Source organism: Microcaecilia unicolor, chromosome 5, assembly GCF_901765095.1.
Source record: "Microcaecilia unicolor chromosome 5, aMicUni1.1, whole genome shotgun sequence".
In the NCBI taxonomy this organism is placed as follows: Eukaryota; Metazoa; Chordata; class Amphibia; order Gymnophiona; family Siphonopidae; genus Microcaecilia; species Microcaecilia unicolor.
The window spans coordinates 133,825,622-133,838,033 of record NC_044035.1 but is presented as its reverse complement, the minus strand read 5'-3'; positions in this window follow the sequence as shown (position 1 = coordinate 133,838,033).

Below are 12,412 nucleotides of genomic sequence, written 5' to 3'. Positions count from 1 at the left end.
TGGCGCAATTCATGGGGCGTGCCATCTATGGGTCACCATATGTTCACTAGGCATGGGCGACGCCATTTTGGGAATCATGTTTGTACAACTCCTAGGGCACCGCCATCTTGGATGACACATGGATGGCGCCATCTTGGAATATCCAAAAAAGCAATAAACCTGCTTGACTGTGTGCTCTTATTTAAAAAAAAAAAAGAAAAAGCTGTGTTTACATGCAGTACCATAGGTGGCCTGCAGAGGGCAGCAAACAATAATACATAAGGGCAAATTTTGTTAAATTAACACAAAGCAGCAGGAAGGCTGCATTGGGTATCAAAACATTGTGTTGCTCTAACCAACTTTTTACAGCTAGTGCTGTGTTACTGGAGGTTAACTTACACATGGTGAATTTAAATCTAATTCCTAATCTACTGCACAATACTATCAAAATATAGCCACATTTCATATCTCTCTATATAAAACGCACCGCAAACGTTCTGAAGCCTCCACAAGTCCCAACGTTCTAAATGCATGGTGGTGAAACCAGGAATTCGCCCATGAGTGCTGGCCCCGCCCCCGGAGTCAAACGTCATGACATCGAGGGCGGACCAATGACACTCAACCAATCACATCGCGAACCCGTTAGTAAGCGACGGAATGTGACATAAGACACATCGCGGAACAATGAAAACCAGCAGCACACAGTTGTTACGCGACGTCAACAGCAACGCTAAAAGGACCATATAGATCTGTGCTCTCCACACAAACAACGGACATGGAGGGCATAGGAGGGAAGGAAAAAAACCAGCACATACACACACACTATCACTCTTAACTGGGACACAGAGGGGATGGAAGACAAGGAACGAATCGTTGGGTATGGAGGGGGCGGCAGGGGAGATAAGGCAAGAACTGCCTGAATTGTTTGTGCTGTGCTATGTACAATTATAATGCTGTCTCTTCATTTTGACCCTACTCTTTCACACTCTCTTTCACACAGATGCACACACACACACACACTCACACTTACACTGTCTCTATCACACACGCACCCACACACATATGCACATTCTCTCACACAGACACACAAACATGCCTCAAATGGTTCAGCTGTCCTATGTAAAATTTCACTGCTGTCTCTTCATTTTCACCCTACCTGTGCACACTCTCTTTCACACAGAGACACACACACACACTTTCTCTGTGTCACACACACACAGACACACATACATATACACACTCTCACTCTCTCTATAGCCTTGCTAGCGCCCGTTTCATTTCTTTATGAAACGGGCCTTTTTTACTAGTTTATAATAAAACACAATTAAATAGATTATTTAATAGTGATTTCATGCCTATATAATACACGTCCCTTGACAGTTCTCTTTGTTTTCTTTATTCCTGCATTTGTACCACACTTTTTCCAACCAGTCAGCACTATTTCATATAGACTTCTTCCATAGATATGCCTCCAGTAAAAAAAATCCCACTAATAGGAAGCACAAGGACAAGAGACAGACAGTGGCATAGGCAACCCACACTGGCACGCAGTTGAGAGACAATGCGCCAGTACCGTGCACTAGGCCACCAGAAAAAAAGAGTGGAGTAGAGGAGTTAGTCCAAGAATTGAGATAGCAGGTGCAAACACACGGCATTGAGGAAATACGGCAACAATTATGGACACCTGACAATTCGTCACGACAGGGAGAAACACAAGCCGTCCTAGAAATTAAACTTAGAGACAGTGTGTTTTGTCTAGCAAAAAAAGGTGCCGGTACTCAAATGCTAGGCCACCCTTCAAGGGTGGGGAGATCACTGAGGGACCCACCCCATAATAGCCAGGTGTCCTGCAACCAGTCACAGAATCTATGACAAGGCAGAATTGGTATGTAGAGCCTGAGCTCTTTCATTAAAACTTGAGGTCCATGGGTCAATTTTAGCAGAAAATGGAAAAGGTGCCGGTACTCAGTACCCCCAAGTATCCCCTCAAAAAAAGCCCTGCTTAGAGACATATAAGTGCAGCTAGCTAAAGTCAACGTAGAGTCTGTATTCAGACTTTTGCCAGTTTACCCCGCATCATTCCACCTCTTAGGCTTCGTGTAAGGCCAGGAATATTTCTACGACAAGTGTTTGCCCTTGGGATGTTCCATTTCTTGTTGATATTTCAAACAATTTAGTACGTTCATATACTGGGTAGTAGAACAGATTGTAGGGTTCCCCTGCATCGTGTACTACTTATACGATTTCTAATAATAGGAAAAGCCAAACACAAATGCACTGCCTCACTTGAGATATTCCAGAGAATCGCCCAGTGTTTTGGGGTGCCCCTAGCTCAAATAAAAATGATGGGTCCAGTTAGTACACTCACATTCCCTGGTATTGAAATCAATGCAGCCAATCAGATATCACAGCTGCCTCAGGATAAGTTGGAGAGGCTCAAACAGGAAATAACATGGTTCAGGGAGGCCAAAAAGGCCACCCTCAGGCAATTCCAATCCTTGTTGGGTATTTTGAACTTTGCAACTGGGATAATACCCATGGGAAGAATATTCTCCTAATGCTTGGTATTAGCTACAACAGGTGTCAGGAAAAGGCACCATTTCATACGAATCACACATGGCATCAGGGAGGATCTCCAGATATGGCAATGCTTCTTACAATCTTTCAATGGACAGGCCTTCTGGCAGGGTGACCCAGTGAGCAACAGGGACTTGCAGCTGTTCACAGATGTTTCTGGGGGACATGGTTTTGGCATCTATTTCTCTGGCTCTTGGTGTTCTGAAAGATGGCCCACCAAGAGGAACATCAAAGGGATTACTACAGATATAACATTCCTAGAATTATTTCCAATCATAGTCACACTGACTTTATGGTCTTCGAGCTTAGCGAACAAACACATTGTCTTCAGATTAGATAATATGGCGGTAGTTGAGATAATAAACAGTCAGCCAGTACCCTTTCACTAATCAAGGTAGTGAGGGAAATTGTACTGCTATGCATGCGTTTTAACATTACTTGCAGAGCATTGCATGTGCCTAGGGAGCATAACACTATTGCAGATGCATTGGCTCATTTTAAGTTTTCAGAATTCTGGTGCCTAGCCCCCAAAGCCTACTGTGCTGCCACCCCAGTACCTGCATCAGTTTGGCGGCTCAGCCCACAGAGGCATGGAAGCTAATATGGGAATGTGCCTATCTGTAGGCGTAGTTTTTAGAATACGCCTAGGTGTATTTTTTTCAGCATCAATTTTTAAGGCGCCATATAAAGAATCTAGCCCATAGTGCCTAAATGCTATTCTATAAGTACATCCTAAAATTCCATAGTGCATAATTGTCAGAGGGGTATTTACATGGGCAGATAAGATAAATGCATAAATGTTTGTGCCTGTACTTAGACGTGCCACTGTTGACTTAAGCACATAAATGTCTTATGGAATAGGTGCACTGCTGGCAGAAATATGGCACCTAAATTGTGGTGATCACTTATAGAATTCCCCCTAATTGCTAGATTCTATATATTGTACCTAAAAAATCAGCTCCAAAATGAAAATTGACTAAGCATATTCTATAGGGTATGCCTTAATTTAGATGTACTTTATAGAATAAGCCTAAATTTCCATGAAGTATATATAGAATATGCTGAACGTTGCTCCGTGGGCAGTTACGCCAAGTAAAACTTGGTGCAAATTCCGACTCCTAAATTATGCGCAGATCAGATATATTCTATAACATGTGTATAGATTTTAGAAACGTCCATGACCCACCTAGTCCATGCTCATGGCCACACCCACTTTTCAACTATATGACTTAGAATTTACATGCAGCACATTATAGAATACGCTTAGAGAGTTCTGTGTGTAAATTCTAATTAATGCCAATTAGCACTAATAATTGGTTGTTAACATCCAATTATCAGCGCTGATTAGCCTGTTATCCAATTAGCTTATGCACATTGTTATGGAATGCACTTTGATTTCTGTGTGAAAATCTCAGCACAATATCCACGGAAAATGTGTGCTCATGTAATTTATAAAATGCTTGTGTCCCTTGTAAATCTGCCTTTGTTCTGTCCAAAACATGCCCCTGGGAATGCGTACACATAACTCACATAAAAGTTTACATGCATGTGTGGTCACTTAGGGACCCTTTTATGAAACAGCGCTAAGCCCAACGCGGGCTTACTGCTCACTAAAAGGGAAGTACCGATGGACAACCGCAGCAGCCCGGCGGTAGTTCCCTCCCCTAGCGCACGCCATTTCCGGCGCTGCAAAAATATTTCAATATTTAACCTGGCAGTAATTTTTGTAGTGCCAGTGTTACCGCTGGGTTAGTGACCCCTCTTTTTTATAAAAGCCCTTGTCCACATATAAAACAGGCTTAACACATGGGGAAAAAAACTACCTCCAAAAATGTATCACTTTGAAAATTCTTGCCACTAGTGCCCTTGCAGCAGGTGTTGAATTTTTCCTGTTATGCCCTTTCAGGAATGAGATCTGCCCTGGAACCAGCAGGGATGTTGTAACTGGGTTTGGAATGTGCATCCAAAACCTAATTTAGCAAATATTATTTTTAACATGATACTCATGAACTTAACAGCTGTTATTCTTTTTCTCACAGATGACCAAACCAATACAATCTGATGAGTAGTTTTCTGACTCAGGTAAACTGAACCTATGTCAAGGTGAGAACAGAAAATAAAGTAGTAATTAAATCTTACAACAAAAGCAATCCAACCTACAAAGTAGGACCCACCCACAGGTATTCATAAGTTTCACTGTTCAGATCATTCAACAATAGAGTACTGGTTTCACCAATTAAATCTCAATTAAAATATTAATTTCCTATTTCTTTTAAACTATTTCAGATATATAAGCTGAATCCCTATCAACTGCTGCAGAACTGACCTTTCCATCAACCAATTCCTGTTTTCCCCTTCCAAACTGACACTTTAATGCACCCTCAGTTATACCAATCATAAAATGTATAAGCAGGAGCCCTTATGTCCATGGTCTGTGAATGTATATGCCCCCTTGCATTTATACGCTATACAACTTATGTGTACTCTTTTAGAAGAGCACTTACATAAGAACACAGGGATAGCCATACTGGGTTAGACCAATGGTTCTGTATCCTCTTTCTAACAGTGGCCAATCCAGGTCACAAGTACCTGGCAGAAATTCATTTTAATTGATCTTTCCTTCTGTAGCTGATCAATTAAAATGAATCTTTCCCTACACTACTTTGGTTCTCACCTTGCTGTTTCTGCTGTTATATGTTCTCAGCAACTGTAGTGACACAGCTGCAAAATTATATGTGGGGACATGTAGGTGTCACTGGGTCACGTGCTCAGAACTTGTGAAGGGCAGTTCCATTACTGGCACCTGTATTTACACATCCCTTGTGCATGTAAGTTTATAGAATACAATTACTGCGCGTAAGTGTATACTTACCCATGAAAGAAACAGCAGAGCATCTAAGGGGTGTAGAACAAGTAGAAGTGAATCAACTTTTTCAAAAAGTGCAAAGACTAAGGGACACACAATGAAACATGGAAATACTATTAAAAGAAATAGGAAGAAACATTTTTTCACTCAACAAACACCTGAGCTCTGGAACTCGTTAATGGAGGATGTGGTAACAGCGGTTAATGTATCTGGGTTTAAAAAAGGTTTAGACAAGTTCCTGGAGGAAAAGTCCATAGTCTGTTATTGAGATGGACAAGGGGGAACCACTGCTTGCCCCAGGATTGGTAGCATGAAATGTTGCTACTATTTCGGTTTCTGCCAGGTACTACGCAGATGACATAACCATATGCATCCCCTTCGCTAACGACATACTAGATGCGCTTGATCTGACCAAGCCACGACTTTCAAATTGAAACTTAACAGAGAAAAAACAAAGTTCATGATGATAACCAGCCCTTTCAAACCAATAATCAACAACAAATTTTGTATTGATCAAACAAACAGAATATTCTCTAGACACAAACATCAAATTGCTGGGAATAACACTAGACCAGTACTTACTTAGAACCGCAAGTGTCTGCCCTAACATCAAAAGTATTCCGATCACTATGGCAACTGCAATGACTAAGAGCCCACTTTTCAAAAAACACCTTTCACAATATAGTCCAAAGTTTTGTCCTCTCCCAGATAGACTACTGTAATGAAGTCTATGTGGGATGCAGAGAATACATCTTCAAAAAGCTACAAACAGTACAAAACACCTCTGCGCATTTGATCTGTGGCACATCTAGATTCGACCATGCTACACTACTACTGCAGTCCCTGCACTGGCTACCAATAAGAGCGAGAGTATGGCACCAAATCGCTAATTATCCACTAATTATCCACTTTCCTAGCTGCAAAGAGGTGGTCTACAAATCAGTCCATACCGCTGGATTTCCGTATAACATGGCCAAATGGTGGACTGCACTGCTCAAAGATATATGACAATGCACCACCTACAAATGCTTTTGTAAAAAACTGAAAACACTTTTATTTAAGAAATTCCTGGTAATACTACTACTACTATTTAGCATTTATATAGCACTACAAGGCGTACGCAGTGCTGCACAAACATAGAAGAAAGACAATCCCTGCTCAAAGAACTTACAATCTAATAGATGTGACTTAATCTATGTTGTAAGCCATCTTGATAAGCACAACCAGAACATATATACCTCCCCTCTCCTATCCTAGCTCTGTTAACCAACCCTCTGTTAACCATAGGCTCCGTGTCCAATCCCAAGGAGCTGTCTACCCCCCTCTAGGTCCCCTCCACTAATTCTTTTTCCAAAATAAGATCTGCTCACTGCTTTCTCATACATCTTTGACATATATTTGTATATCTGCTTAATTTTATGTAAGCCACATAGAACTGAGTTGTCAACTCAGATGATTGTGGGGTATAAATCCAATAAAGTAAAGTAAAATAAAGGATATGATTGAGGTCTACAAAATCCTGAGTGGTATAGAGCAAGCGGAGGTGAATCAATTTTTCTCTGATTCAAAAAGTACAAAGACCAGGGGAAACTCAGTGAAATTGTGGTCCTCAAGAACCATGGTAGCCCACCCTTGGTCTAAAACATGTTTGCTTTATGCAAGATTTGCTTATTGAGTTCTGATTCCCCCCCCCCCCCCCCCCCCTCAGTTCTCACCACCTTGAGATACGCACATATCTTACATAGGATGTATTTTATAAGTAGGTATATACAGGCAGTGTCTGGGTAGAGTGTGGGAGCAACTCATACATAACTGATAGAACCAGGGAAAGTGGGTTCATTCCCACTGTAGTTCCCTGTGACCTGGGTAAGTCAGTTAATTTTCCATTGCCCCAACATTAAAAAAAACTTAGGGGATGTTTTTATTGCACGAAAATGATTAGCGTGCGGTAAACACTAGAGATGCCTGTAGGAATATATGGGAATCTCTAGCATTTAGCGTGCACTTATTTTTAGCGTGTGCTAAAAATGCTAGCACACCTTAGTAAAATGACTCCCTAGATTGTGAGCACACTTAGGACAGCTTGACGATTGAGCTGGTTCACAGCGCTACTCAAAGGCAGGATATCTTTTGATGCGCAATACTGGTGCAGTTATTTATTCTCAGTACACAGGATTAGACCATTGTGTAATTGGACTTTTGGATCACTGTCAGATGCTCTGTGAAGGACTTCAGCCCACCCACTCTCCCCAGTCATCAATTACATAACCACCATGACTTTTGTATCGCTGTCAGATGCTCCATGAAGAGTTTCAGCCCATCCATCCTCTCCAGTCATCAATTACTTGACCACCGCATAAGCAACACCGGCCAGAACTACTGGCAGGCTTTTCTTTAAAAACTGCTCCTAATAGTTGTTTGGTTCTGTTTTAACTTTACTTGCCTGACTCAATGTTTGGTTTGATTGTGCTTATTTCTTCCAGGACTTTTGGATCACTGTCAGATGCTCCATGAAGGGCTTCATCCTGCCCATTCTCCCTAGTCATCAATTATGTGACCACCGCTTAAGCAACGACGGCTGGAACTACCAGCAGACACTTCTTTAAAAACTGCTCCTACTAGTTGTTTGATGGGTTTGGCGCGTGCCGATATATTTGTTTACCACCTTTTGAATTCTTCATTCACAAAGGATTTTTGCCTGACGTTTTACCTGGTGAGTTGTCTTCTATTCTCTTGCTTCCTTCGAATGAGGTCCACCTCAGAACCACAAGTACATTTGTTGTCATTACCCTTACCCATACCTGTTTTATGGGGAAATCGCCCACTCCCTTGGTGTTATCGACAACGATCTCCATCTCTGTTCTTTCCTCTGCAATATGTCTTCAGTCAGGAGAAGCCCCCATGTCCCTTTAGATATCACCATTGGCTTATTAAACTTAGATCCCTCCGTTCTAAATCACTCTTTCTTTATGATCAAATTTTAAATACCAATTGCTCCTTATTATGTTTAACTGAAACATGAATAAAATATGGGGACAAATCCCACCTCTTTAATACACTCCCTCCTAAAGGTATGATGTTTTTTTCTGTGCCAGACTATTTCTCAGGTAACTTCTCTTTTTTCTTACTCAGAACTAATGATCATTAAAATTGACTCAAATTGCCCATTATATCTTTTATTATTGTATTGCCCCCCTTCATTACCTGCTGAAAGATGGGATTTATGCTTACAGGCCATTCATTACCAGAATTGACTAATTAAAGGTGACTTTCATGTCCATATTGATGACCCTAGAAATTCTCGCACTAAGCTTTTCCAGGACTTTCTGTTTGAACTCAGTCTTCGACAGTGGATCTCCTTTCCCAACCATTAGGTTGGTCATACTGTGGACCTTGTACTCCCCCCCCCCCCCCCCCCCCCAGTGCCTATTTGCCCATCGTCTTTCACTGCTTTCCCTTTGTCATGGTCTGATCATATTCTTATTATTTTTTCCATAACAATGGTCATGAAACCTCTTCCTCTCTCTTCATCTCAGGGTTACTGGGTTAGAAATCTTTCTAATGTTGATGCTGCAACTCTGTCTCTTTTTTTTCAGTACCTTAAAGTGTACAGCGCTGTGTACGTCTAGTAGCGCTTTAGAAATGATAAGTAGTAGTAGTAGTAGTATTAGATGAGCAGACTGATCTCTGATTTTCTACCCTTTCTAAGGCAGTTGATACCATTGTACCAAAACACTATGTTCATCCTAAGTCCTCTCAAAAGAAACCGTGGTATCATGCTGACCTCCATTTACTAAAAAGGCAACACCGTAGAGCAGCAAAAATTTGGAGGCAGATAAGATCTCTGGCAAATCTACAATTGTCTAAACAGTTGCACAAGGAATATAATTATCAGCTTAAAAAAGCTAAACAGCCCTATGTTCTCAAAAGACTTAAACAATCCAATAATCATAGTCAAGATCTTAATTCCATATTTCACTATTTCTCAACCCCTCAGATTATCTCTCCTGGTCGTATGCCTTCAGTCGAGTCCTTCTCTGATTTTTTCTCTCAATAAAATTCAAGATTTACAGACAGCAAATTCCTTTGCATCTCTGACTTCTGTTCTGGTTTTGACTCCTGCTAGAAAGCATGATAATCTTAACTCTGCTCCCTGTCTTAACCCTGCTGGTGAGTCTACCTGATCTAATTTTCAATTGCAAAATTGAGTATCACTGTCAAAAAATATGGCCAATATGAGACCGTCTTTTAGTCATTGTGATCCTTTTCCATCATCTTGGTTTAAATTATCCAACTCTGCTTACCATTATTAATCACAGCCTGGGAAGTGGGAAATTCCCAGTAGCTTTGAAACTAACCCTATTTCGTCCTATTGTGAAAAAAACTAATTTGGGCCTTTCAGTTTCTGGTCACTATCACCCTATATCCAATCTTTGTTTTATAGCAAAAGTTCTGGAAAAAGTTGTTTTTTTCTCAACTTACCCAGTTTTCAGAAAAGGTATTTGCGTGGTATCCCAGGCAATCAGGTTTTTGATCCCATTTAGTACCGATACCATTATGACAGCTCTAAGTGAATTACACTCCCACCTTGACTCTCATAAAATAGTTCTTGCAGTTTCATTAGACCTGTCAGCTGCATTTGACCTTGTAGACCACTCTCTGCTTCTTTTACATCTTGCAGACCTTGGAATTACTGGTACAGTTCTTTCATGGTTTACTTCATTTCTTTCATCTCGTTCATTCCAGGTTAAAACTCAGGATACCATATCTATACAGCGCCAACTATCATACAGCTCAAGGTTCAGTTCTATTCCCTCTTCTCTTTAATTTATTCTTAAGTCCCTTGGCTTCTCTTATTCAGTCTTCCAGCATATCAACTTATTTTTACGCTGATGACATTTTGCTTATCTATCCAACCAATCCTTTCTCTCCTGACTTATCACTTCTTCAGACATGCCTTAATAAAGTAGACAGTTGGTTAAAGATCACAAATTAGTTCTTAACACAAAGAAAACTGTTATCTGCTGGTTCACTGGTACCATGCCACAGCCCACCATTAAAATAAAACTTTTGGATTCAATCTTAATCCCTGTCCCTTCATTCTGTTATCTTGGAATTATTTGGGATTCTGCATTATCATTTTCTCCACAAATTCCAAGTCTGATAAAAATCATGTTTCTGTGCCTTCTGACAGCTGTGTGGTATTCAACATCTGTTTAGTCACGACGATTTTCATGCCTTAATACACTCATTTATTATATCCAGACTCGATTATCGCAATATTGTGTATAGTGGTTTGCCCCCCGGTATTCCTTGAAAAAGCTCCAAACACTTCAGAACACTGCCATTAGACTTCTTTGTCATGCCTGTCATTCCGATCACATAACCCACCTGCTTAAAAGTCAACATTGGTTGCCCATTGAACAAAGGGATGTCTATAAAGTTGCTCTACTCACCTTTAAAGCTTACTGGACTGGTGTCCCTATCTGTCTAACCTTATGATACCCTACTGTCCTAACAGAGTTCTACGATCTTTTAATGATCATCGACTTGTTCCAAATCCAAAATCTGCACACTATGGATCCACTCGATATACAGCGCTTTATTTCTTGGCACCTTTTACTTGGAATAACTTACCTGTATTCTTATATGCAAATTCATTGATTAAAAATTTTAAGGCCAATCTCAAAACTTGACTAAAGATGCATTAGATGCTCCTGACTAACTTTGGGGACCATCAATCTCAAAACTTGACTAAAGATGCATTAGATGCTCCTGACTAACTTTGGGGACCATCAAGTGTGGTGACTAGTCGGCGCACGCCAACTGCTGATAACCGAAAACAGTGTGCATGGGAGGAAATAAATAAATAATTCATACAGACATTATGAGCACACGCCAAATCTCAAATTAACACCAGGGGGTGTGCTGGCCTGCTGGTAGCCTCATTTGGACACATGCTGCATGTGCGTACTGTGGCTTAGTAAAAGGGCCCCTAAGTTTGTTCCTGAGGAAATGGGGGTTTAAGTGACTTACCCAATGCCACAAGGAACAACAGTGGGATTTGAAGTAGCCACCTCTGGATGTCAAGACCAGTGCTCTAACCACCAGGCTACGCCTCCACTCCAGGGCTATAGGGGCTAAGAAGGTGGAGAAGGGTAGTTAGGTGTGTAGTTTAAGAGAAATATTTAAAAGAGCTGATGATTTTCTGATTTCAAACTGTTCCAGGTTGCTTTAATAGAAGCAATAACTTGATTACCATATAAGGTACAGGTTAAATTTACGATTCTTACACTGGTCTTTCAAGTATGCGTGAGAATGGTCTGAACTATAACAGGCTGTATTGGTATTTCTGTTAGAATGTTGGACTTGAGCCAGCATTCATTGCTTGCCATTTCTACTTTTAAGATGATGAAACAAGTGAAGCAACTGTGTGTGGAGATGTTTATCAACTGTTCTTTCATTACTGAGGAATTTGCTATCAAAGAATATCAAAAGTGAGCTGAATTATGCAACATTTCAGAAGAAAAAAATCCAGAAAATGTAATGGTTCCCAAAATAAGGTTGATGGGGAGTGGTGCTCTAATATCCCACTATCTTTGCTCCGTTGTGATTCTTTATTGTGCATGGAGGCTGTTTGTCTTTTATGTTAATAGTTTTTACTGTCTTATACTGAAGTTCTTTTCTTTAATATTTTATTGATTTTATATTGAATTTTATGTTTTAATCATTGTACACTACCTTGTGTGATCCTTTGAGTTCTAAAGAGTGGCCTACAAAATATTTTATTAAAAAAAAATACAATACAAATAATCAACTCTTAAAATACAATCAATTATAATAAGGCATGAAAATGACAGCAAAATGGAACAAAATCATGGTTCCCATGGGGAGATAATTGAAAAGAAAGAGAAAAAGCGTGGTGGATCCAAGAGCCACCTGCCAGAATGCTGCCTGCCTGAAAACACTCTCCCCTCCCCCTGGACCACC